Raw genomic sequence first — 23,072 nt, forward strand, 5'->3', positions numbered from 1 at the left:
CCTGGAACCTAGATGCTCTTCCTAGAGCAGCTCCATCCACTAAGGGGAATATCTTACAGTGCTCACACATAAAGTCTCCCATTCAAATGCAACCAGGGTGGACCCTGCTTAGCTAAGATGACAAGTCATGCTTGCTACCACAAGACCAGCTAAGTACAGGCTAAGGACTGGGGCACACTGTACAAAATTTGTCCTTGCCCTTAACCATACATAGGGGCAAGCTCACTTCCAACCATTACCAAACTTGGGCAACTCCTAAACAGAGCAAATTGCCCTTTTCTCCCTGACCTTGAAGATTGCACTTCCTTCTAGGCATCTGCCTAACAATACCCTCCTATTACCACCCTAACAACAGAAACCCAACAGCCAAATTACAAATAGTATAACCTGATGCGGGCAAGACCCTCTCTACTCAAGGGCCAATTACAGCAGGAGGCAAAAGCCTGCAGGGCCTTCAGGGCAACTGGTTAAACCTAGAAAGAGACTAATGAAAGGGAGGGAGGGTGGTGGGAGGGTTGCACCCCAAACACTCCAAACTGTAGTTTGGATATTGAGGCTCAACAAAACATGCTGAGGCTCAACAAAATGGCTGTGCCATATAGGGCACTTCCCCACCTCTCACAAAGTCACCCAACAGGTGGATTACCCCTCCCACTCCTGAGCAGAAACAACGCTGTGGTTCTCCCTTGGCTCAGTGCAAACTACTCCCTCACTGCATTCACAGTGAGAGGACCCTCTTAATCCTTTTTTCTTGTACTGTAGTCTCAACAAAAAAAATGCTCTCTTAAAGCTGCTATATGTCTTAGGAGAGGGCCCTCTTGCTTTCAAGACTGGTGGCAACACCGATGTTCAGGGCAATGATGGAAGCCGTGGCCTCCTAGCTTTGCCTCATACTTTCATTTGAAGAGAGAATGGCATGTTTAGTAGGGTTGGACTATATGTAGAAGAACAAGGCTGAATATACAATGATCTGGCCTACATATTTACAGTGCTAATAAAGCACAACCTATATGATCATCCAATATCGCCATCTTAACAATGCCTCTGTGTGCAAGATTCTGAGGTGTACGATGTACTCTTGGTTTGCTTGTTCAGTTTTTAAACCGCCTTCCATAAAACATCCCAAGCTGGATTACAAAAATTAGAATACAATAACATTCCATTTAAAAAATCACATTTAATACCTTAAAATCAATTAAACAATAAAAAATGATAAAACACCAGAAAAATCCACCAGAAAAACAGGAAACAGAAGCAGGAAAGCTGAGAGACCCAGCAGCCCCTAAGGGGTAAAAGCCTGAACAAATCGAAAATCTTTCATTATTTTTTTTAAGCAGCCACAAATATCCAAGAGCGGACATTCACTGAGAGAGTAGTTATGAACATAGTGGCAGAGGGAGGACATAGGCGGTCCTTGTTCAAGCCACCTACCCGCCCCCCACCCAGTGGTGGGCCCCCAGGCACCCTCTCTCTCCCTGATGCACATATGGGATAATTTTTTTAAAAAAATGCAAATTAGTTGCTACATAATTTGCATACTATGCAAATTAGGCCACCCGGATTTGGGGAGCTTGTATATGGCAACCCTAACTTCTCTCCCTACTGTGTGTGCACAGTGTTGGCAGTGGTGGCAGCTTCCTTCACAGAGCAGCCCAGGGTAGGCTGCTCTGCCCTGCCACTCAGTGGGCAGCCACACATACGCAGTGGCTATTTGAGTGGTTGGCATGGCAGCTGAGTGCCTTGCCTTCCACTCAGCTGTCTGTCATGCATGCATAGCAACCAGCTAAGCGGTGGGGCAGGGAAACCTACCCCAGGCTGCTGCCACAGCTGCCATCACAGCTGCTGCCACTGCCACCACTGCTGGTACCTCGCACACACTCAGTGGGTGGGAAAGGGGCACCCTGAATTCAGTGGGGAGAAAAGAGATGCTGGGTGGACAGCGCCATGCATACAATTACAGCTCTGTCCAACACAACTATTTACACTGCCCTGGGCCTTGGAGAAAGAGCACAAAATAAATGTTAGAAATAAAATAAAAATTAAATTCTAATTTTAACACTTTGAGAGGGGGATGCCTGGAATTGGTATTTTCCTCTTTCTATACCTCCTGATATATACATTTCTAGGTAGTGTACATATTTTGAAAAACACAACCAATGTAAAAACAGTATAAAACAGTTAAAATTCATGAAACAAATGAAACAAGCTCAAAGATAAAAACACATTACATAATTAAAAATTTTCAGTTAAAAGCTGGAGAAAACTGGTACATCTTAAGGGTTTCTCCAAAAAACAAACAGAGAAGGAGGTGCTCTGATTTCAACAGGGAGCATATTCCAAAGCCCCAGGACAGACACGGAGAAGTCCTGGCCCCAAGTCCCAAACAAATGGATCTCCAGATGATCTTAATAGGCAACAGGGTTCATGACAAAGAAGGCACTCTCTTAAGTACCCTGGACCCAAGCTGTTAAGGGCTTTATAGGTAATAACCAGCACTTTGTTTTTCACATGGAAACATAGCAGCAGCCAGTAAAATTCTTTCAAAATCGGTTTTATGTGGTCCCTTCGGGTCGTCCCAGAGACCGATCTGGCTGTCGCATTCTGTACCAATTGTAGTTTCTAGGCCACATACAAAGGCAGCGTCACACAGAGTGCATTACAGGAGGTTACCAACATATGTACTACTGTTTAAAGGTCATTTACCTCCAGAAATGGATGTAGCTGACATATTGGCTAAAGCTGAAAAAAAGTGTTCCTGGCCACTGCCTCAAGCTGAGAAACCACAGAGTTTGGGATCCAGGAGCACTTCCTAGTTATGTACCTGATCTTTCAGGGAGAGTGTAACCCCACCCAGAACAGGCAGTTCTAAACCATCTCTCGGGTCCTAACTCCCCACAGTCAGTAACTATGTCTTCTTTGGATTCAACTTCAGTTTGTTATCCCTCATCCAGCCCATTACCTCCTCCAAGCAGGCAATTTGGGTTATGCCATTTCCTGATGAAGTTGATATGGAGAAATACATCTGGGTGTCATCAGCATATTGATAACACCAAAACCCCTGATGATCTCTCTCAGCATTTTCGTGTAGAATAGATGTTAAAAAGCATTGGCTATAGTATAGAACCTTGTGGATCCACACACTTTAGCTCCTGCTTTGCAGAGCAGCAGTCTCTAAGAGACATAATCTGTTATGGTACTGCTGTAAAACAGTGCCACCCAATCCCACCTCCCTCAAGCAACCCAGAAGGATATCATGGTCGATGGTATTGAATGGTACTGCTGTAAAACAGTGCCACCCAATCCCACCTCCCTCAAGCAACCCAGAAGGATATCATGGTCGATTGTATCGAAAGCCACCAAGAGATCCCTCAGTCAATAGCCAATTGGAGATCATCCATCAGGCTGACCAGGGCAGTCTCAGCCCCATAGCCTACTTGGAAGCCAGTTTGAAATGGGTCTAGATAATCTGTATCATCCCAAACTGCCTGGAGCTGAGAGGCCACCATCTGGTCAACCACCTTGCCCAACCATGGAAGATTAGAAACAGGTCTGTAATTTGCCAGCTCTGAGGGGTCCAATGCAGGTTTCTTCAAATAAAGTCTAATAATAGCCTCCTTAAGACAAGGAGGCATCCTGCCCTCACTCAGAGAAGCATTTATGATATTTACCAGACCCTCTCTGATTACCAGATGAAATAAGCCAAGTTGGGAAAGGATCAAGAGAACAGGTTGTAGGGCTGGGATGCACAATCCAAAGCGGTTTGTCCACATCCTCAGGAGTCACAAACTGAATGTGATCCAATATAACAATATAAGAAGAACAGCTGGATACCTCCACATTGGACTTGGCAGTAATAGTATCCTGGAGATATCCAGGAATAGCTGATTACCTCTCCACATTGGACTCTGGAATCCAGTTCAGCCCGAATATGAGAGATTTTATCTGCAAAAAAGTCATTGGAAGCGTCACAGCGAGTGACTGATGGCTCCACGTTCAAATTCAAGGGGGATGGGGCATAAACTAGCTCCCTCACAACCCTAGACTGGTTGTGATGTTCACATTCAGCTGGACGTGAATCTGCAGAAGCAATGCAGGCAGAAAAGAACTGCTTCATTGCTGCTTGCACTGCCAGAGTATAGCGCTTCAAATGTGCTCTGTGTTGTAATCTGTCAGATCCATGCTGAGTCTTCCTCCACTTGCACTCTTAACCGCTTCAGCTCCCGTAGTTCTTCTGAACACCGCGGGGCTGACTTTGGAGCAGGTTAGAGAGGACACTTAGGAGGATGCTTAGGAGGACACTTGCTTGTTGAAGAAATGAATATTTGTTGGGGGCACAACTGCAGTTATATCTACAAACTGTACCTCTTCTTTTAGAGCCACCTTTCCTGCAAAATATAAACCTTTACTGTAAAAACACCAACGATCAAATTATACTTCCATTCAAAAATGTTCAGTCAGAATAAACATGCCCTGTATGCGTTCAGGCTGGCCCAAAGGCTTAGAAGTTCATGCCTGATTTCCCCCCCAGCTTCTTCATCCGTCTGTCTGGAACATACATCCCCTCTTTTCTTACGATGTGACACTTCTCTGTTGATCCAGTGCTGTCACTACCTTCATGCACAATGTCTGAAAGATTGATATTCACTATAGATGCAGCAAGTCTGGGGACACTGACTTGTTCTCAGCCTCCTGTTGGCAAGATGTAAATGCATTTCTGTGCTATGTTAATGCAGTTTGGCATAAGAACATACAGAGCATTTCAATGCAACATGACTTCACAACCCAGATAGCAAAGATAATAATGCACTTTCCCCCCCCCCTTTGCCATCACAGATGTCTAGGAGCTGGTAGATGCCCGAGTTCATTAATACATGAATTGACTCAAACAGTGGAACTAATTCTAAAGCCTATGACAGCACAGCATCCCCTTGCCAATTGTTTGTAGGTTATGCTTTATTAGCACTCTAAATATTCAAGCCAGAGATTCAGTGAATTGTAGAACTCAAATCTTACAGATTAATCATAAGCTCCCCACCCCCATACACACGCCATGGCACATCAATTACATGGCTGTCTCAAGTACCTTAAAAGGGGGATAAAATAACACTTGCACTGACTCTTGGCTTGGTTTTGATAACGGAAGCTAAATGACTTCTTGTTTGAAATTCAGTTGAATACTTCATGATATCGGTTGTTCTAGATACGCACTCCCCCCGTCCCCCGCTGGCTAGAATTGCTTGCATTGTATTTATCAACCAATTTACAGAACACAGCTTTTGAAAGGAAGAAACAATAGATAAAAATGAATGCATAAAATATCCATTTAAAAAAAACTATAACTAAAGCATTACCAATGTCAAAATGAACCCATGCCGCTTAAAACACAGTCCTCAAAGTAGATCAGTTATAGAGATCTTACAACTTTTCTCAGGTATTTATATATATACACACGCACATACATACCACTGGTCCATCTAGCTCAGTATTGTCTACACAGACTGGCAGCAGCTTGTCCAAGGTCGCAGGCAGGAATTTTTCTCAGCCCTATCTTGGAGATGCCAGGGAGGGAACTTGGAACCTTCTGCATGCAAGTATGCAGAAAGGAACATAGGAAATGCTCTTCCCAGAGCAACTCCATCTTCTAAGGGGAATACCTTATAGTGCTCACATGTAGAGGCAATTTTCATGACCAACCGGAACCAGGCTAAGGGACCCCAGCCCGGTTTCGGCTGGTTGTGTCCTCCAACACAAGCTGCATGGCTCCCAGCAGCAAGCCAGCTTAAATACCCCTCTTTAAATGCCCCCCTGGGTTAGTGCTTCACTAATTCAATTTTTCTGATTGTGTGGCTGCCGCAGCTGCTTACAGCCATGGTGGACACACTCGGGGAGGGGGTCCCCCAGGAATGCTCTGCTCACTTGCATGGTACGTTACAGGGATTCTGGGGGGCAGAGCGCCGCGTGGCAGTGCTTCCTTTCACTCAACCCCCAAAGCTGCTGGGTGAGACACAGTGGATGACAGGAGAGCCACCACTAGTCTGTGCCACCGATCCGCCCATGCAGGGAACACCCTCGGATCGTCTTTGGGGAAGGGAAGGTAAAGCCTCCTTCCCTGCAGTTAACCTTGGCAGCTCTCCTCACTGATGGTGAGGAGAGCTTCGTAGTCTCCCATTCAAATGTAACCAGGGCAGACCCAGATTTAAAAAGGGGACAAGGCATGCTTGCTACCCTAAGACCTGCTCCCTTTGGCAGGAACTCATTTGTTTGTTTGTTTGTTTGTTTGTTTGTTTGTTTATTTATTTATTTATTATATTTCTATACCGCCCCAAACCTGCATCTCTGGGCAGTTTGTTAGCCCCAACCTCTGACCTGAGAAGTGAAATCTCCTCAGTGCCTTAGTCCATTTACCCATACTGAGAAGTGCGAAACCACCCAAACATTTGCACAACCTGTTGTGTTCCAATACAATTGAAGGCATTATTTAAATTAGTTTTATTTACAACACTCTGCAAGAGCTTCGCCTTCTGTTAGTTCTGTAGGCAAGGGCTTGTCTCAAGCTGTTTGTTTGTGTGGTAACACAAACTGCTGCAGGGATAGTTGACTTCCTTAACATCTACCTTTAAAACAAATGACCAATGCCTATTGAATATAATCAAGTCAATAAGTGCTAAAGTATCAAAACAGGAGAGTATATACAGAAGTTAACACTATTCACTAGAATATGGATTCTAGGATTGCTTCCTTCTTGTTTCACTTTAAATGGAAATTCAATACCTATTTCAGGGTCCTTCCCTTAATTTATGATTTGGTTTTTCTTCTGCTTATGTTTTTATGTAAAAACATGTAAAAACTGTTGCTTTACTGACATTGTTTTATTGCATTATACTTTGATTATATTTTTACTCTTTTTTATTGTGTGTCTTTAAGTCACTTTGAAACTTCTTAGTGAATATTTAGCAGGGTAATTTTTTAAAAAAAGAATAAATATGAGAGGCAAGGCTTTGAAGCAGTTGATTTTCTCTTGCAAATAACATGGGTCCCAAATCCATTATTCTTCTGGGTTTTGGGTTCAATGATTCAGTCTGATTCCTGCCCTTCCCCATATAAGCTGCTCACATGACATGTTTATATATCAGAATGTCGTTTCTAAGCGGCCCTGCCAAATACAGAGTGAAGGAGGATAAACCAACAGAAATCAGATACAAAAGACAGTCCTGCTGGATCAGGCCTAAGGCCCATCTAGTCCAGCCTCCTGTTTCTCACATGCCTCTGGGATTCTTTCACACATGCCCTCTCCCCTGCTGTTGCTCTCCTGCAACTGGTATTTAGTCATCTTGCCTCTTATGCTGGAAGTGGCCTATAGTCCTCAGACTATTAGCCATTGATAGACTTGTTCTCCATGAATTTATCTAAACCCTTCTTAAAGCCATCCAGGCTGGTGGCTGTCACCACATCTTGTGGCAGAGAATTCCATAGGTTAATTATCTGTTGTGTGAAAAGGTATTTCCTTTTGCCAGACCTAAATTTATTGGCAGTTTCATGGGATGACCCCTGATTTTAGTCTTATGCAAGAGGGAGAAAATTTTTCTTCTATCAATTTTCTCCACACCATGCATGATTTTATAGACCTCTATCATGTCTCCACTCAGTTGTCTTTTTTCTAAACTAAAAAGCCCCAGGTGTTGTAGCCTTGCCTCATAGGGAAGGTGCTCTAGGCCCCTGAACATCTTCGTTGCCATCTTCTGTACCTTTTCCAGTTATAAAATGTCCTTTCTGAGGTATGCTGACCAGAATTATTATTATTATTATTATTACATTTATATCCCGCTCTTCCTTCAAGGAGCCCAGAGCGGTGTACTACATCCTTGAGTTTCTCTTTCATAACAACCCTGTGAAGTAGGTTAGGCTGAGAGAGAAGTGACTGGCCCAGAGTCACCCAGCAAGTCTCATGGCTGAATGGGGATTTGAACTTGGGTCTCCCCGGTCCTAGTCCAGCACTCTAACCACTACGCCACGCTGGCTTCCAGAATTGTGCACAGCACTCCAAATGCACCTGCACCATAGTTTTGCATAAGGGCATGATAATATCAGTTTTATGTTTAGTCCTCTTCCTAATGATTCCAAGCATGGAACTGGCTTTTTTCGCAGCTGCTGCACATTTTTTTAAAAAAAAACATTTATATCCCACTCTTCCTCTTATGTTGATCCTCACAACCATCCTGTGAGGTAGGTTAGGCTGAGAGATACATGTCTGACCCAGAGTCACCCAGTGAGTTTTATGGCTGAATGGGGATTGGAACTTGAGTCTCTCCCTTCCTAGTCCAGCACTCCAACCACTATACCACACTGGCTCATTGAACTGACACTTTCAATGACCTGACCACTATGACCTCAAGAACACTTTCATGGGCAGTCATCGATAGCTCAGACCTCATCAGCATATATGTGAGGTTCCCCACCACCACACACACATATGCTGCAATAATCTTCACTTTTGGGGGGCCCCACATATATTTGCAATAAGCTTCACTTACACTTACTAAAACTGAACCACATATGACATTTTGTGGCCCACTCATTCAGTTTGGAGAGATCCTTTTAGAGCTCCTTACAACCTCTTTTGTATTTCACTGCCCTAAATAGTTTAGTATCACCTACAAATCTGGCCACCTCACTTCTTGCCCCAACTTCTAGATCATGTATGAATAAATTTAAAGGAGCTGGTCCCAGTACAGATCGCTACGGGACCCTGGGGGATCCTGGGTATATTTCAGAAAAGCATATGCAAAGGAAAAGTTCATCAGGACCACACCTGGCAATAAGGAGATGAGACACAAGCTTTTGGGATAGCAAGAGGCACAACATTATTGACTATTTAACAAACCTGCTACTAAATTATGTCACTCCCACTACTCAGGGTAGACATGTATGTATGTATGTATGTATGTGTATGTATGTATAAACCACTTTGGAAACTTTTGTTGAAAAGCAGTATATAAATAGTAGTAGTGGTAATAGTAGTATTAGTAGAACCCCTAGGATGCCACAACAGGTATTTTCTCCACTTTCCTCATCTCCCAAATATCCAGGCAAACCCTTTCATGCTTCCATCCTCAGGAGCAGTTAAATCATTGTTTGCATTTTCTCATCACCACACACCCATTAGATGTGATGATAGAGGATTTCCTAAATTCCTACCCTCGACCCAATAGCTTTGGTTGGATGAGGCAGGCATGGCCTAATAGTGTTCCTGCTCCTGTCCTCTCAGGACGCTAACCCTGAGAGGCTGGTCTGAAGGAGAGGAGAGCTGGTCTTGTGGTAGCAAGCATGACTTGTCCCCATAGCTAAGCAGGGTCTGCCCTGGTTGCATCTGAATGGGAGACTTGATGTGTGAGCACTGCAAGATATTCCCCTCAGGGGATGAAGTCACTCTGGGAAGAGCAGAAGGTTTCAAGTTCCCTCCCTGGCTTCTCCAGGATAGGGCTGAGAGAGATTCCTGCCTGCAACCTTGGAGAAGCCGCTGCCAGTCTGTGAAGACAATACTGAGCAAGATAGACCAATGGTCTGACTCAGTATATGGCAGTTTCCTATGATCCTTCCTTCATTCTGTCTTTGATGCCTCCACATGCTTATGCATACCAGCCAAAATGTCCCTAATTCACCTGAAGGGAAAAATAGGGACATGTTGGCAGGTATGCATTCATGGTCTATGGTTTTATGCTGAATATTCAGTGCTAGGAAACAGTGAGCCTTGGGTTAGAAAGAATCTGCTTTACATACAATCTTTGCCTGTCCAGCACTTGTCAAGCTTTGCTCCATAAAACTGATGCATTTGACAGAGGTCTAATTTCTATTTTGTATGCTAGGCCAATGTGGTCCCAGGCAACTACATTTATTCTTGTGTACAAGTTGTCATTTCTGGACATTCTAAGCTTCACATGTAGACATTTAAACCAAATGCAAAGAGAAACTGACATTTCATCTCAAAGGGCATCTCCAGCAGATTTTTCCGAATGTTTCTGAGTTGTAGAAAAGGGTCCCTTCCTCGCTAGCTCCCAGTGCAGCCTGGGAGGTGGCTGCAGGAGAAATGGGTGGAAACATCCTGACTTCTTTAGATAACTTGCTCTTGCAGATCACTGAGGAATGTTAGGACCAAAAGGTGCAAGAAGGGGAACTATAAAGCTTGTTCATGCCTTTGGCTAGTATGTTTGGGGACAAATCAGGCAGCGCTAGAACACCTCACCCTCCATTTGTGGTCATGGTCACCCTTATAGGACCTGGGAATGAATTATTTTCATACCATGCTGTGGGGTGAAGAGTCAGTCTTGCAATAGTAGCATGAATTGTCCCCCTTCCTAAGCAGGGTTTATCTTGGTTTACATTTGGATGGGTAACTACATGTGAGTGATGTGAACTATTAGGGGATGGGACCGTATAGTTCACTGGTAGAGCATCAGAAGGTCCCAGGTTCAATCCTTGGCATCTCCAGATAGGACTAGAACAGAATCCTGCCTGTAATCTTGAAGAGCTGCCACCAGTCAGTGTAGGCAATACTGAGCTAGATGGTAGGCCTTTGCAAATTCGGATTCAAAATTTGGGAACTTCTCTTCAAAAGCGGTATATAAATATTTGTTGTATTTGTTTTTTGTATTTTTATTTTATTTATTTTTGTATTTGTATGATAACAAGCAAGCCAAGAAGCAAGGAGACTGGAAGCCAGTGCCAAAACCAGTCAGCAAGTGGAAAACACGTCTCCAAAATGGTCCTCAGAACACTTGAAACATTCCGAATCAGAACGAGGACATTTTGTTTTGGGGTCATTCTATTTCAAGCTGAAAACAGGCCCTTCATTTGAAGGGTGTTCTGTTTCGAGCTCGTAACACTCAAAACGGCTCATTTTGAGCTCAAAACATTCTCTACAGCCATACTAATTAGGTATGTCCCTATTTGCATTAATATGAATTGCATGCTGAGAAGCAGAAGTGCCTCTTATTTGACTAAAATAAGCTTTGTGGGCCTGATTATGATTGGGACCATGGTGTACCAGGAAGAAGAGGTTAGTCTTTTCTCATTATGCATATTCCTCCCAAAAATCAGCTCCCCAAATCTCTTATATGTCTTCAAAATGCTTCAGGTAGCCGCTTTGGGGCACTTAGCTTTTTACCACCATGCTGATTTCTTACTGAAAATCACCCATGAGGCTAACACCCACCTCCCCATGTACCACAGTGCTGCTTAGAATAAGCACTTCCCATGACTGCTTTTATTGAACCAAATAAACAGCCTCTTACTGTAAGTTGAAGAACATCTAGTTTGACCATAATTATGCTGATTCCCCTTAGGGGATGGGGAATCTAAGAGAGAGCCCCTTGTGTAGAAGAAAGACACTTCTAGTCACACAACATCAAAATATATCTATTCCCCCTTCAAGCATTACAGAGGGCACAAGCAAGGCTGAACTTGGAAGGAAGAGGGAAAATGGAAAGCCGAAACTCTGTTCTTGGTTGTACTGATCCCACCCACTGTAAATTGTTGTATTTAATTAAATAGCTCTTTGTGGGAATTTTCATTAAATATGTTTAATCAACTTCACTAGGAAAGTAAATTAGCAACATTAAAGAGCAATATTTGTAACCTTAAATTATTCAGCATAAAGTTTTAATGTGTTAATTAAATAGTTCAGTTCAGCTACAATAATGCACTTTACATGTATAACTATCTGGAAAGACTACTGAATTAAAATAAGAGGTCAAATTAAATGCAAGGTTTTTTCTGCAAATACGTCACTGAGTTGTACTGTAAGGTCATCTGTATTTAAAATATCTTAATTAATAAAGCAGTTGTTACTGAAAATTAATGAAAAAGATTTATGCTTGAAACTTTTGATCATTGCAGGAAGGAATTAAAATTCTGAGGTGTATCATTGTGCAACAACTTTGAAACGTGTACTGACTTAGAAAACCATAGACAATGTAGCACTTTGTATAACCAGCATCTTATAGAGCATGTATATACAATACCTAACAAATTGGAGGAGGGGGGACATTTATGCTAGAAAAATAGATAACAACATACTTCATTATTGGGTATCTAATTTGAGAGCACCACCCTTGATCTTGGCAAATTTGGAAATATACCAAATAAGGAAGAAATAATTTTAATAGTATATTTATTATTATATAATAAATATAAAAAGAAAATAAGAAATAATTTCCTCCTTTGAATACAAAGAGGAAAAGCCATACACATACAGTAGAATACAAACCGGAAAGAAAATGAAATATACAATTTGGAGTAAGGTATAAAAAGCAAAAGCACTTGATCAATAGCAAAACCCACTACCATTTTAGTTATAGTGCCTCACATACAGAACAAATTGCCATGGAACATAGGAAGCTGTCATATACCGAGTCAGACCATTGGTCTATCTAGCTCAGTATTGTCTTCACACAGACTGAGGGCAGCTTCTCCAAGGTTGCAGGCAGGCGTCTCTCTCAGCCCTATCTTGAAGAAGCCAGGGAGGGAACTTGGAACCTTCTGATGCTCTTCCCAGAGCAGCTCCATCCCCTAAGGGGAATATCTTACAGTGCTTGCACTTCTAGTCTCCCATTCATTTGTAACCAGGGCAGACCCTGCTTAGCTAAGGAGACATGTCATGCTTGCTACCACAAGACCAGCTCTCCTCCCATGCATGTACTGTAACACAGCATGCACACAGTTGCGCAAGTAAACTCCTGTTTGTTCTGAAGCTGGGGATGGAATCTGTGTAGGGCATGAAGATTATATTATAATTCAATGGAACAGAGTTTCTGGCCAACATCCAGACAAATGAAGCACTGGACAATGCCTGGAGGCACAGGAGTAGGCATTTTAAAGCCAACAGCCCCCTTCCTCTGAAGCTGATGGTGGCTCCTGAAGATATGTCCCTACGAACTGTGTAGCCCTCAGGGAAACATTTTTGGGAGGCACAATCAGCTTCTGAAGGAATGGGAGACTGATGGAAATCACCCCTCCCCAACCATAACATCAGTGCAGTATCACTGCACAGAAACTTCATGAGTCTGGATGTCAGCCACTATCAAACTTAACCAGCATACGTGTGGAAAACATATAAAAGCAACAGTTACATGTATGTTACATCTGCTTTTAATCTAAATAAAGCTCAGTATAAGCCTACATGTATGTGGTCCTAAACAACAAAGAGCATTAATTTGATATATGAAATCAATTGGTAGAGATGCCCAGAATGTAGTATTTCAGATGTAGATTATATACAGTTCTGATGCCATAGAGTTATTACATATAGGGAAATGGTCAGAACAGTAGCCTTATGCAGAGCCAGCCTGAGTTCTTCGTTTTGAGGATTTCTCTCCATGTTCCCTGTTGCTCTCTTCAGACAAACCTTGAACATGAGGATGCTCAGGAAACAAGGCCCATAAGAAAGTTCTTTGTCCCACCCCACTTCCTGCACACCACACCCGAGTCTCACAATTATATGGTGGGGGGGGGCAGTTCATGAAAATTGCCCACACATGTGATTTAAATACTACTTCAATGTAATATTTAAATCATGTGATAGGGTGTGTTTTGCCAAATTACTTCTAGGGATGTGCACAGAACTGGTTCAGAGGCCCTTTATGGGCCTCCAAACCGCTTCGAACAACTGGCGGTTCTGCTGGTTCGAAGGTGGGGGGGCATACCTTTAAGAGCGGAGGAGGGTGCCCTTACTCCTCCTGCTACATTTCCACACCATTTAAAATGTAAAAGGAAGTACCCAGCATGTGTACATTGCACCCGCTAGCATGCCCACTCAATATGTGCACTAGCGAACATTACATGCACATGCACATGTACGCGCACGCATATGCGCCCGGCATGTGCACACGTGTGCCAGGTACTTCCTTTTACTTCCAGCCAAGGAGGACACCGAGGTTGCAGGGAGGTATGCTGCTGCCCCAACTTTTTAAATGGAATGCTGGCGGGGGAAACATGGCAGGAGGGGTAAGGCACCCTCCCCTGCCTTGAACCACCCCCCACCGATTCTGTGCACATCTCTAATTACTACCTTTGCAATTATGAGGCTTTGGGACAGTGCACCAGGAACGAGAGCAGAATGTGGATGTTTATCTCCCACATCGCATCACGGTAGGCAGGGACAGATGGATGCATTGTCCAAATCAGGCCGGAAAGGTAATTTTGTTGGGGTTCTACAAGGACACAAGGGTAAAAACAAGACTGTTTCTACTGACTTTATTAGTGGCAGCTAAGATTGTCTTTACAAAACAGAAAACACTGAAAACTGAAGGTGTTCCCAGAGCAGAAAAATAGTTGACTAAAATGTGGCAGGTGGCAGCAGTGGGGAAAGTAAATGGCGCCATTCACACAACTGAGAGTGCTGGAAGGCTGCTCCAACTCACCTCCCCTCCCTCTGCCAGATGATCACATAAATGCTGCTGGGAGCGTGGACCGTGCTCCCCCATGTGATGTGGCGCTCCAGAGGCCAGGCTGTGTCCCGGTATCCAAATATCCCCACAATGCACTGTACCATGTGCGTGGGGCATTGATGGGATCCCCATCAGATGGGTGCTCTAAGTGCAGAGAACCTATGTGTCTCTTCGGGCTGCGTGGAGCCTGAGGAGACACACGATCCTGGCAGCCGGGCTAAGGAAGCACTTGCTCCCTTAACCTCAGCTTAGAGCCAGTCTTGGGGATGGGGTTAGGCTGGGCAGGAGCACCAGGAAAGGGGAATTATGACCAAACAAAACAGCTTCTGTGAATATTCGTTAAGATTTGTCATATCGTGGGATATAAAAGATGCTCAGCAAACTTCTATCTTGCAATTAAGTTTGGAAGTTTATATAGTTCTGTTTTTTTCTGTTGTAGTTATTAAGTGTTTTTATTTTAGATTACTGTGAAAGCCTGCATATAAAAAGAGCAACATATTTACTTTAGGGATTGAGAACAAAACAGATGGTAATGTAGTGTGTTAAATCATGCGGGGTGTGTGTGTGTGTGTGTGTGTGTGTGTGTGTGTGTGTAAAGTATATTAATTACAGTACCAGTTATTCTGCTGACTCCTAAGTTTCAGATTTCAGAAAGACCTTTAGGGGAATTTACAGCATTAAAGGGTGTGAAAAATATGAAATACACATGCAAATTATTTTCTGTGTTATTTTATCAAAGTTCACTACCTTTATTTAAAGAAGAAGAAAGCTTTTACAATTCAGTAAGGTGGAATTTGGTGTTCTGCAGATTTATTATGTGGTGCCCCAGATTTTTGATTGTGGTATACAGTTATTAGGCGTGTGAAGACTGTTAGGTGGTGATTCCATCATTTGTGGTGAAAGTTGAACTAAACAGGCTTAGTTTTTTTCCTTTTCCTTTTAAACACTAGTTTTTAATGAACAAGGGCATTGTAGAAAGGAACAAGACATTTGCAAGTTCCTATGAGGTCTACAGATTAGAGGTCTGCCTTACAAGTCAGCCCTCAGCTGTATAAAGAAAGATACAATGGAAAATCACTTGTAAGATGTTTGGAGCTTGTTAGAGGAGCAGCAGGATAAATTATGAATATGTCTAAAAAGAAACTATATGCATTTCAGTCCACAAGGGTTGTTTCTTTTTATTCAAGTAAAATATCATGCAGCTTTAATAGTTTTTGCAATCTCTACACTTTACCTGACTAAATCCCTCCTTAAATGGAAATATAAATGCTCATGCAAGCAGTTCCTTTCTGTAATGCCTTATTTTACTTAATCATTTTTACTTATAAATAAATAATCCTTCAGGAATTATGAAGTATATGAATAAGCATATATGTATATGCTGTAATTATTTCACAATGTATTATATGCCATATTTCTTTAAACTTGTTTGTTTAAATCAAGATCTTCAAGCTTGACTTCCTTCTAACAGTGGTTTGTTTTTTGGGGAGGGAGCTGGATGATGGATTACAAGGAAATCTGCTCATTCATCTTCTCACACATGGCATATTAAATCACATTGGGATACATTCTGAGCTCATTTCATTGTGCTGCTCCCTTTAAGTAAAAGAAGCAATATGTGGGTAAATAAGAGCAGAATTTGTCCCAGAATGTTTGATTAGTATCACAGATGGCTCTGAAGAAAAACAAACACATGGGCAGCTCCTGCAGTCCCCAGAAAGGCAATATTCCCAATCAGGCTCCCATCTGCAGAATCAAGTTTATGAGGTTTGCCATATCCCAGCTGGACTGAAACTCCAGGATGAAGCTCCCATGCTGAGCAGCCATTTTCAGAATCTCAAAGGGGTGGACATGGTATTAGAAGTGACCGACCACTCATTTCTGAAGGAGATTGCTCGCTAATAATAATCTAATAAGCATTGGAAGATAGTTAGCAATTGAGATTGTGCTCAGAACAAGCATTTGTGTGTGTAAAAACAGCACTTCATGTTTTGGAAGAGAGAGAAAGAGGCAGAGAGAAAGTAGGCTGAAGGCACCTTGAGGATGTAGGGCCTCTTTCTTGTTGGAAGTGAAGGACTCTGCACTGTCTCATATCTCAGTGACAGAGGGGGACAGACTAGTGAGTCAGAGGGCTAGAGGGGTCAAGACATTGGTCATCCCTTCTCTACTGCTCTGACACTATCCCTTTGATATGTAGATTGCTATTCTCAGGGACTTCCTTCCTGCCTGCCTTGCCACTTCCTCTTTCCTTTTTATTCTCCCCTGCAACACACATGCTCCTCTCTCCCTGCACCATGTGTGCAGAGATGCAGAAATCATCTCTCTGCATCCATCTAGCTATATAGATTAGAGATCCTATCTCTCCACTTTCCTATCTAGAATGGAGTTCACCAATAAAGACTCCTTATATTGATTTGAAACTATGAACTGGCTCCAAGTTTCTTTTACTCTCAGCATGCATACATGCCTAGGCAGACTTTGTTGTGTTGTGTCTCAGTGTACTCTGCTGTAATAGAAGGGTATCTCTTACCAGAGAGAATCTCCATAATTTCTGGTAGTCTGATGTGGAATAGAGGATCTGTTAAGTGCCTGCTATTTGTCACCACTTGTGTTCTGCTTGCTTTTTTGTAAATAAACATTACAAAACTGTCAAACATTTACAGTGCTCTCTCATCCAAGAAAACCAAACTTGGATCATGCTGTCCCTGGAACTTCTCACTCCTCAGAAAAGCAGGGAGTGCATAAATATACTGAGTCAATCAGACACTGAGGCTGTTCTCATGCATAACCAAGGCTGGTCTAAGGCAGCCAAGCCTGGGCTTGGTTGCACGCATGGCTGTCATTGGGGCATGGCAAGCAGGGTGACCGCCCCAGGCCCCACTCTTTTAACTCCCATTAGAATTAACTGGTAGGGGGGCCTGCACTGGCTGATTTGCCCTGGGCCCCACACCCCACCAGGGCTCTTTAAGGACAGCCATGGCTGCACGTGAGAACCGCTGGGATTGCACCTGATCCTGGTGGCAGTTCAGCAGCAAACCCGCCTGTGGAGCCAGCCTCTTAAATGAGGTTAAGGGGGTGAGTGCTTAAGCCCCAGTTTTTTTAATCATGCGCACCATAGGCTGTTTTCAGCCAGTGCTGCAGCAGTGACATGCACCTGCCCGTCACTGCAGGGTTCCCCACAATGCACCATGTGCTTGTGGAGTGTATTATTGTGAGTTTCTGGGGGCAGGGATGATATGTCTTGCCCCTGGCCCTCTAAGCTGTCTGGGGCAGCCCATGCCTGCCTGGGGGGGTGCGATCTGCATGCCCAGCACGGACACAACAATAGTCTCTGAGGAGGTAAGCTTCAGCAGCCTTCCTCCCCGCACAACCATCAAGTCCATCTCACTAATTGTAAGAAGGGGTTAACAGGCTTGCAATAGTTCTCCAACATCTAAGGTAGTGGCCCTTGCCAGCATGGTTTTTCATGACGCCATGGTCTATGTACCATTACTCCTAAGAACTGTAGGGTATACAACAGCGAGGACATGAATCTTCCTGTTGCTACATAATACTCTGATAAATGAGGATCTGAGAAACATCTGGCAATTTTGCACCTGGAAACTCAGGTGGAGGCTTTTGTTCCAAGTGCCTTTTCCCAGCTTTGCTTGTTTGGTTAGCTGGCTGGCTGCATCTACTAGGGGTGTACAAACTCATTCAAATCCAAACTGGTTTGACATCAAACTGATTCAGTTCGAAGGTTCAAGCCGAATCACCCTCGGTTGGTCTGGACCTGAACCAACACCCACCCACCCAGTTCGGGGGTTTGACCAACAATTTTTTTTTTTTGAGGGGGAATATTTTTTTAACTTACCACCTCCAGGGGCTTCTCTAAGGTGGTGGGGTGGGGGTCAACTGAGGTTCCACCTCCCTCCACCGGCTTCCTTTTCCTAAAGATTGCCCAGTTCAGGCATCTTCTTTCCGGGCCTATTACCTGGCGTGGTGGCTGCTGTGCCTGCACAGTGGAGCCCTGCGTGGCCTCCACTGACCCCTCCACCACCTTGGAGAAGACCTCCCCCAAGGGGGCAAGTTCAAGAAAAAGGAAAAATTCAATAATTGTTCGTCGACACCCCCCCCCAACCAAACCAAACAGCAGGGGGTTCGAAGGGGGCCAAAACCAAACGGGCCTTGAGTTCAATTCAAACTCAAACCAAACCAGGCCAGGTGGTTTTGTGCACAAGCCTAGCACACCCCTTTGTGCACACTCCTAGACTTAAATCTGGCCAAGGAAATAAAAACTTCATAAAAACTTCATATCCCAGAATTTCAGAGATCACCATGGTGGTTTCCTAGCATTCTCAAAAGCCTTCCATTGTCACTGAAATGCTGGTCATTGTAATTTTAATTATTCCTGCTTAATTTATTCAGTCAGAGGAATTAAATGTCCAGGTTCCATCATGCACAGCACTGGTGGAGTCTTCTGAATATGCTCAGAGTTTCCATTGTGTCACAGGAGCACAGGGGAAACTTAAAAATGGGCCCTTCACCATTACAAGCTCTCCTTTGCCACAGTTCCCCATCCTCCTCCCCCTCATAAGGCACATTTGGGAAATGAAAGGAGGAAGGAAACAAAAAGTGGGAAAGCCTGAAGCTCCTGAATGGACCTCAGGTGGACCTCCTGGGCGCTTTCCAGGCTAGCTGCTCAACAGCAGCAAAATGCCTCAGTTCAGGCAAGTCACATTCAAAATGTAAACAGCAGGGGGAGCAGTCTCATGGAAACTAACAACCAAAACAACAGCAACTTTTTAATGCTGGATATATGACATCCTAGCTCTATATAGCAGTGATTAAATTTGAAACAAGACACTGGAAATGTGATACTGCTATGCACTTAGGGAATGCGGTGTCAAGATGCAGGAAGTGTGGAAGCACACTTCCAAGATACAACGTGGTCCCATTGCAGGATCTAATCTGGAAAGCACCCTGAATTGACTTTGACTTTCAGATCTCCCAGAAAATTCTTGGGAGAAAATTGGGCTTTCCCCAAGAATTTGGAAAAGAGTGGAAAGACTGGACCCATTCTGATTTAACATGATTGGGTTTGACCTAATTCTGCTGTAAATCAGCGCTTAGTAGATGAGGGAGACTTGAGAGTGCACAGTCCATGATACCATGGTAGTACCTTGGTGTGGGTATGATGGACCTACCATTTGTTCTCTCTAGGAATTTGCACTTCCACAGAGCCTACCTGTCCCAGATTCTGAGACCTGCAGATTCTGAGACCTATGTAAGATGTTCAGAGCTTGTTAGTAGCAGGATAAAGTATAAATATGTCTAAAAGGCATTTCAGTCTGTAAGCAAAGGAGACTATGCCAAACCAAGATACACTATATAATTACCAGCAGCTCTAAAGTGTGTGCCTTTTAGACAGTGGCTGATGACTCAATGAGGAAAATTACTCAAAGCATTGTCTAACTTGCCCTTTTAATTTCAATGGGACTACTTTGAGTAATTTTCCTTATCAATTCAGTCACTATTCCAAAATTACTGCCTTACCCACATGATATGACCAAAGATCCACAATTTTAATCTGAATCTCAGCTCTCTATGAACTTGAGAAACAAATGACCAATATGTCTTGATTTAGCCTCATGAGATACCATATGTTGCCTCTTTTTAAGGATCTTACACTTTCCCCAAATCTTCCCTGCTATGGGAAATTTAACAGCTAAGAAAAATGACTAGAAATATCTCTGCTGTCATTTATATTTCTGTATGACAAATGACTTTCTTCAGCCATTCGTTCATCTGACATTCCCTATGGCGAATAAAAACTGTCCATGCACTTTCCCTGTTATGGTCTTTCTTGACAATATTTGCAACTCTGCTGCTCCTGATCAATATTGGTGTGGGGCACGGAGAGCCAAACTCCATAACCATGCAGCCCCACACGGTGCATCTGTTGGTAGACTGGACAATTCTGACTGCATGTAGGAGATCGATGTCTGAAGTCTCCTCCACAACAGAGTTCTCTGTGCATATAAAACTAGCATGGCAGGGAGACAGGGGTGGATTAACCTGTTTGCCACCCATTGGCAAAAAGGCTTTTGCTGCCCTTTTACCTTAAAAAGCCACGGTGCAGCGGTGGTTGTAGGCTGTGGGGAAGGTGGGGGGCCGAGGAGGGGGGAGTTCCCCTTTACCAAAATATTTACCTTTAACCAGGGAAGGAGTGTGGGATGGGGTGCAGCAGTTGCGGCGGTTGCAAGTAGGGTGGGGGGTGAGGAGGGGAGAGTTCCCTCTTTTACTGGGATGGGGGGCAGGGGGCTCCTTCCAGCTCCCCTCCCTTCTCCCAAGTGACTGCATGGGCTTCTCACCTCTCTGCTGAGCAGCCCCTTTTGGCCTTCCTCCATGAGGCCGTAAATGGGCTGCTCAGAAGAGAGATGAGAGGGCCATGCAGTCACTTGGGAGGAGGGAGGGGAAGGAGCTCGCTGCCCCCCATCCTGGTAAAAGGGGGAACTCTCCCCTCCTCGTTTTCCCTCCCTGCAGCTACTGCTGCCACTGCTGCACCCCATCCCACCCACCCTCCCTGGGTAAAGGCAAATATTTTGGTAAAGGGGAACTCTCCCCTCCTCACCCCCTCTCCGCAGATACTGCCACCTCCGTGCAGCAGTATTGTTGCTTTTAATGCAAAAGGGGGGACTTTCACCTCACCTCCCGTGTTTCCCCCACCAGTGCTCCCACCAAAATCGCTGGTGCAGGGAGGCGGGCGGTGCAGGCGGCATACCTCCTTGTGGCCCCCGGGCAGCAAGGAGGTATGATGCTGCCCCACGCCAGTGATTTTGGCAAGAGCACTGGTGGGGGAAATGCGGGGTGTGTGTGTTAAGGACACCTTCCCTGATCCTTAAAGGTAACTCCCTGCCACCAAACCGGCCGAATGCCGGACTGCCAAACTGGTCTGAAGCCCGGCAGAGGGACCTCCGAACCGGTTCGTGCACATCCCTAGAGCAACACAGCTTCCAAACCTGGCAGAACAGTTTTTGAGGCTGTTCTCACATACAGCCTAATCCAGGCTAGGGAAGCCCAGCCTAGGTTAGACTGCACATGAGAACCACTGGGATTGGGCTCGATCCCAGCAGGGCAGTGCCGCCAACTAGCCTGGCGTTTTAGCCCAACTTTTAGCCTGGGGGTGTGAGGACTCCCTTAACCCAGGCTCCATGACTGTGTGACCATGCAGGCTGCTTGCAGGTGCCTAGAGCACCCACCTCCTGGGGGGATCCTCCAATGCACCACACTCAGTGCATGGTGCATTGTGGAATACCCTGAGACCAGGATGCGTTGTCTTGGCCTCCAGAGCTCCACACTTCTGTAAGTTTCCCTATTGTCCGGAATGGAAGTGGTGCCACAGCACAGCAATGCTGCAGTGAATGTCAGCGTACGTGTATATCTTATGCAAAAACTTGCACTTCTGCATACAAAAGAGGGTCTTTCTGTGAGGCTTGATCCTGGCCATTGGAAGCAGTAACTTGACAATTGCCATAACATTTGCGTACATTTATAGAAAGATTTCTTTACAGCAAAGCTATTGCAGGAGTTGCTTACTGTGGGGGAAAAAACCCGTGAGCCCCTCTTGCTATAATTTTGCTGCCCTAACCCTCTCCCTTGATGTGTGGCACACTTTATGAATGACTCTCTGGTGTTGCTTCGATAGGATATGTTTGCCTTTAATTTGCGTGATTTGGAGCCAGGGGCGTAGCAAGATTGGAGTGGGCCCAGAGACAAGATTTTAAAATGGGCCCCCCCCACTCAAAGTCCAGGGCCTCCGCACACCCCAGGCCCCCAAGGATTTAAGTCTGATATTCCAAAATAAGTATGCTGCCTGGAAATACATTTCACTGAATACACACACGCACACGTCACAATATATAGTGATATACATTGAGTACTATACATTTGTTTTACTTTTAATGCCTAGAACACACTAGAAAGATGAATGATTAAAATGGCCCCCTCGCTGCAGATTAGCAAAGGAGACTTTCAACCATGCAGGGTGAGCCTATGTTTGTTTTCTCAGAATTCTGAACAAATTCAGTCAAGTTTGATTCCAGGAGGTTTTTCACAGGAGGCTTTTAAAGCCCTTTAACACACATCTCCTCTGGAATAGAGGTGCTGCATTCACATGTTGGCCAGATTTACCCTGAAGTCCCTGCAAGTTATTGGGGAGCAGTTCACACACAAGAAAAATAAAATAAAATAAAAGCACAAGACATGCTTCACAGTTCTCACTCAGACCTTCTGGGTTGCAAAACAACTTGAACATAAGTGCACTTATAAATGAATGAATAACATAAATATAATACTGTTTCTTCCAGAAGTTTTTGTAATTTTCTGCCATGAAACAAGCCACTTACAGGACTTTTTAGATAGTTTTTTTTAAGCCAGCAAATTTTCCAAGCTGTTTAAAAATAAATATTCAGAGACTTCTCAGTCCCCCCCATTTCAAAGCCCTATGGCAAGCAGATCCCTATATATCTGGGGGTGGGGGGGTGGGGAAGGTAACCACAAAAAGGAGTTCACACTCTACCTGGCAGCAGGGGGTCTTCTGCTGCAGAGAACAGTGGAGGCCTCTCTGGCTGCCTCCTCCTTCCTGGCTGG

General features: G+C 44.2%; 1 long non-coding RNA gene across 1 annotated transcript; it reads right to left on the bottom strand.

Annotated features, from left to right (window-relative positions):
* Positions 1 to 1,157: 1,157 nt before the first annotated feature.
* Positions 1,158 to 23,072, bottom strand: LOC128346120 (uncharacterized). Its single transcript, XR_008316793.1, has 2 exons — positions 23,002 to 23,072; positions 1,158 to 4,689 (listed from the first exon to the last, which is right to left on the bottom strand). It is a non-coding gene; the product is annotated as an uncharacterized LOC128346120 (long non-coding RNA).

The sequence above is a fragment of the Hemicordylus capensis genome, chromosome 2 (assembly GCF_027244095.1).
Source record: "Hemicordylus capensis ecotype Gifberg chromosome 2, rHemCap1.1.pri, whole genome shotgun sequence".
Taxonomy (NCBI): Eukaryota; Metazoa; Chordata; class Lepidosauria; order Squamata; family Cordylidae; genus Hemicordylus; species Hemicordylus capensis.